Raw genomic sequence first — 5,017 nt, 5'->3', positions numbered from 1 at the left:
GATGATGAGCACCATTTCCTCGTTGTCGAGCTTGGAGGCGTCGATGGGAAGTCTACTTGATGTAGATTCTTCCTTCTTCTCCTCCGTCGCCTTGAATGCGACCGGTTGCACCTCGGGTGTGGAGGGGGCACCTTGATCGACGATTTTCTTGGAGCCTTTGATCATCAATTCAAAGCTCACAAATTTTCCTATCACTTCCTCGGGAGACATTAGTTTATATCTTGGATCACCACGAATTAATTGAACTTGAGTGGGGTTAAGAAATACGAGTGATCTAAGAATAACCTTGATCATCTCATGGTCATCCCATTTTGTGCTCCCGAGGTTGCGCACTTGGTTCACCAAGGTCTTTAGCTGGTTGTACATGGCTTGTGGGTCCTCTCCTTGGTTGAGCATAAATCGACCGAGCTCCCCCTCGATCGTCTCCCGCTTGGTGATCTTGGTCACCTCATCTCCTTCGTGCGCGATATTGAGTACGTCCCAAATCTTTTTTGCGCTCTTCAACCCTTGCACCTTATTACACTCCTCTCGACTTAGAGAGGTGAGAAGTATAGTAGTTGCTTGAGAGTTGAAGTGCAAGATTTGGGCCACCTCGTCCTCATCATAATCTTCATCTCCTATGGATGGTACCTGTGCTCCAAATTCAACAACATCCCATATGCTTTTGTGGAGTGAGGTTAGGTGATATTTCATCATATCACTCCACCTAGAATAATCTTCACCGTCAAATGTCGATGGTTTGCCTAATGGGACAGAAAGTAATGGAGTATGTTTAGGAATGCGAGGATAGCGTAGGGGGATCTTACTATACTTCTTGCGCTCTTGGCGCTTAGAAGTGATGGACGCGGCGTCAGATCCCGATGTAGAAGGCGATGAAGAGTCGGTCTCGTAGTAGACCACTTTCTTCATTTTCTTCTTCTTCTCGCCACTCTTGTGCGTCCTAATGCGTGAAGGGGATCCCTCCTTCTTTTTGTTGCCGGACTCCTTTGATGGAGCCTTCCCGTGGCTTGTGGCGGGCTTCTCGTAGGTCACCATCTCCTTCTTGGCGTGATCTCCCGACATCACTTCGAGCGGTTAAGCTCTAATGAAGTACCGGGCTCCGATACCAAATGAAAGTCGCTTAGAGGGGGGCGAATAGGCAAATCTGAAATTTATAAAGTTTAAGCACAACTACAAGCCGGGGTTAGCGTTAGAATTAAAGTCGGGTCCGAAAGAGAGGGCGAAACAAATCACAAGCGAATAAGAACGAATGACACGGTGATTTGTTTTACCGAGGTTCGGTTCTTGCAAACCTACTCCCCATTGAGGTGGTCACAAAGACCGGGTCTCTTTCAACCCTTTCCCTCTCTCAAACGGTCACTTAGACCGAATGAGCTTCTCTTCTCAATCAATCGAGACACTAAGTCCTCACAAGGACCACCACACAATTGGTGTCTCTTGCCTTGATTACAATTGAGTCGGAAACAAGAATAGAAGGAAGAAGAAAAGCAATCCAAGCGCAAGAGCTCAAATGAACACAAGTGTCTCTCTCACTAGTCACTATTTGATTGGAATGATCTTTGGACTTGGGAGAGGATTTGATCTCTTTGATTGTGTCTTTGAATGAAGTCTAGAGCTCTTGTATGAGGTTTGATGGCTGAAAACTTGGATGCATTGAAGTGTGGTGGTTGGGGGTATTTATAGCCCCAGCCACCAACAGAGCCGTTGGTGGAGGCTGTTGTCGTATGGCGCACCGGACCAGCCACGTCACCCGGCCGCTGGGTTCTGACCGTTGGAGCTTCTGACATGTGGGCCACAGGACAGTCCGGTGGTGCACCGGACAATCACTATTCACTGTCCGGTGCGCCTTCTGGCGCTGCTCTGACTTCTGTGCGTGCAGGCGCGCATTGTTCACTTTTACTGTTCCGTTGCAGACGACCATTGGCGCTGTGTAGCCGTTACTCCGCTGGCACACCGGACAGACCGATGCTACACCGGACAGTCCGATGAATTATAGCAGAGTGGCTCCCAGAATTCCCGAAGGTGGCAAGTTTAGAGTTGGGTTCCCTGGTGCACCGGACACTGTCCGGTGGTGCACCGGACAGTCCGGTGCGCCAGACCAGGGCTGCCTTTGGGTTGTCTTTTGCTCTCTTGATTTGAACCCTTTCTTGGTCTTTTTATTGGTTTGTTGTGATCCTTTGGCACCTGTAAAACTTATAATCTAGAGCAAACTAGTTAGTCCAATTATTTGTGTTGGGCAATTCAACCACCAAAATCAATTAGGAAAAGGTGTAAGCCTATTTCCCTTTCACTTAGCAATATATATCATAGATATCATTCATCAACAATCAAATAGGGAGTTACAAGACCAACCTTGCTACTTCTACATGTGTAGCATCACCACAATTGTTTATTCTCTTTGTTGCAGGCTTGCAGCTACAAGACCAACATTTTGAAGACAACCAATTTGTACATAAGGTTCTGCATTTTCCTTGAGGACAACAAATTCTCCTTAATAGAAATCCATTTCTTCAATCATAAGTAACAATGTCAGCCAACTATAAGCCCAAAATAAAACAAAAGATATTAAAGTACATGAACAAATGGACATTACCAACTTAGTAGTCTCAATATGAGGTTCAATTTATTAACATCTTGTTGATATCTTTTGTACATAAGGTTCTACATTTTCTTGAGGACAACCAATTTCTCCTTAACAGGAATCCATTTATTCAATCATAGAAAGTAATAATGTTAGCCAACTGTCAGCCAAAGATAAAACATAATAAATTGAACTACATGAACAAATGGGCATTACCATCTTAGTAATCTCAAACATGAGGTTTGACCCATTTCTTTGCATATGCTATTTTTTCTTATGCCTGAAATATTATATACATAGACATATAAATGGTAATTTTATTTGTGTAATGCATTTTGAAATTGGAAAGAAAAGCAAGTAGTATGAAGAGGAACCTTATGCAAAACATACTACAAAACATTCTGCACAACAGGTTTCCCATGTTGATTCTAGTGACCTAAGACAACCTCCTACAGATGATGACAAATATAGCAATGAGAGAACACGAGCATAGCAATTACACTATTAAATATTAGATACATAGGCATATTGTGCCGCTAGCCAATGTGGTAATCATGCTCCATGAACCTGCAAAAGAAAATGAGAATGAATCATAAATATGTTGTAGATGGAAACAAGAAAGAAAATATTTCATCAGATACAAGAATTTACTATTCAATGAAGTAGAACTACAATATGTATACTCTACTTGGACTAGTCTAGGTAACCATTAGAACTTTAAACATATTAGTGAACTTCTCTAAAACTAGTAGCAGAGAATGGAAACACACGACTGAAGGAAATCAATGCCTTAATAGATTACTGCAACAAGAAAGTATAGGAATTTCAACATGCTATGTCAGGTAAAATGATTCTGTGGAACATAAACATGCATGTTTGCACTGCAAACACCATCCATACATGAAAGTATATGATTTAAAATTTGAATGGATTTTAGACTCTAGTACAGATATCTAATTTAATGACCTGCTACTCTGCTAGTGTCATAAGAATGTGTTGCAGGCTTGTATATAGCCAGCTAGCAAGAGAAAAGTAGATGGTATGATAATAATTGTAGTAAACAAGTTAGGCATGGGAAACCACTTACAATCTAAGCCCTATTATTGTGATCAGCACCTCAGATCGCTTGTTCAGTCATATGTGATTCTACATATTATTAATGCTTTATGTTTAGAAGCCCCTACTAAGACTGCACTGTTAATAATATTTCAATTTATAAAAATATTGGATGATTTTTAACCAAGGTTTACATAGCAGAACGATGTTCACCTTCATGTGGAGTACCGGTATAAGGATAACGCTGGAATTAAATAAGAGATGCAGTTAAAACAATAACTAGTATTGGGTAATTTTATATATGATCTCATATCTCTATCTTCATAGTAAATAATGCCAGGGTCCCTTGCAATGTCGGACATAGAAAAAATAGTATTCAGTTTCTCTGAAAGAAGAAATAAATTACGACAACTAAATTTGAAAGTTCCCAATCCACAAGTCAAGTTATGTATACGACAATTACCTGAAACAACTATAATTGAACATACCCTCTCGTATGGCCTAATACCTCAAGCATGGCACAAATCTTGTCGATGGAGACGATGGACTGCACCATCGCCGGTAAGCAATCGAGCTGCACAAGTCGACAACAAGAAAATCAGATCCAAACTTGGCAAATCGAGTGCCACTCGTCACTCATACCCTATCGCAACAGGTGGATCAGATCAGAGCCAGGAAGAGCGAGAGCGAGGGATGGGGGCGTCGCACCATCTACTGGAGCATAGTGAAGCAGTGGTTGTCCGGCTGCCGGTGTGGCATGGGCAGCGAGCAGGGGCATTGACCGCCTAGCCGAATGTGGTTGGCTGCCAGGAAGGGGCGCTGCCGGTGGGGCCCCTGTAGGTGCAGGCTGGAGGCTAGAGCGAGGTGGGGTGCTAACCGCCAGGCTGGATGCGGCTAGTGCTAGGCGGGGGTGCTGACCTCCTGATTGGATGCATCTGGCGTCGGGCGGGGTCGGGGGCGAGGCTGTGTGGCGGCGACGATGACCAACGAGGAGGATGGGGCTACTGCTGCTGGGAATGAATTGGCTAGGTTAGGGTTATGGACGATAGTATATGATGGGAATGAATCGTTTGTAGAAGGGAATTGCTAGACATAATAAACGCTAATACTACTTTAAATTCTATATTTTTAGATACACTTGGCTATTATTGTAGTGACAATAAACTTTTTATGATAAAAGATTTTGAGTTCGAACCTTTTGAAGAATATTTTTCCCTTTTTTTCTTATCAACACATTTTTAACTTCATCTTGTGGACATAATTTTTCCTTATGGTGTGGTTGCTATTTAAATATCATGATCATTTTTGTACATGTATACTATTAATTATTAATAACCAGAATGGATATTTTAAACTATTACTTATTTGTGATATCTTATG

The 5,017-nt window shown here is 42.3% G+C and overlaps 1 long non-coding RNA gene across 2 annotated transcripts; it reads right to left on the bottom strand.

Moving 5' to 3' along the window:
- Positions 1 to 2,263: 2,263 nt before the first annotated feature.
- LOC118471990 (uncharacterized) lies at positions 2,264 to 4,637 on the bottom strand. Of its 2 annotated transcripts, XR_004849360.1 has the most exons (3): positions 4,346 to 4,637; positions 4,101 to 4,211; positions 2,264 to 3,148 (listed from the first exon to the last, which is right to left on the bottom strand). It is a non-coding gene; the product is annotated as an uncharacterized lncRNA (long non-coding RNA). The 2 variants fall into 2 exon arrangements; XR_004849359.1 differs by having other exon boundaries at positions 2,264 to 4,211.
- Between the last annotated feature and the right edge of the window lie 380 nt (positions 4,638 to 5,017).

Source organism: Zea mays, chromosome 5, assembly GCF_902167145.1.
Source record: "Zea mays cultivar B73 chromosome 5, Zm-B73-REFERENCE-NAM-5.0, whole genome shotgun sequence".
NCBI classification, from domain to species: Eukaryota; Viridiplantae; Streptophyta; class Magnoliopsida; order Poales; family Poaceae; genus Zea; species Zea mays.
This window is presented reverse-complemented; position numbering and strand designations above follow the sequence as displayed.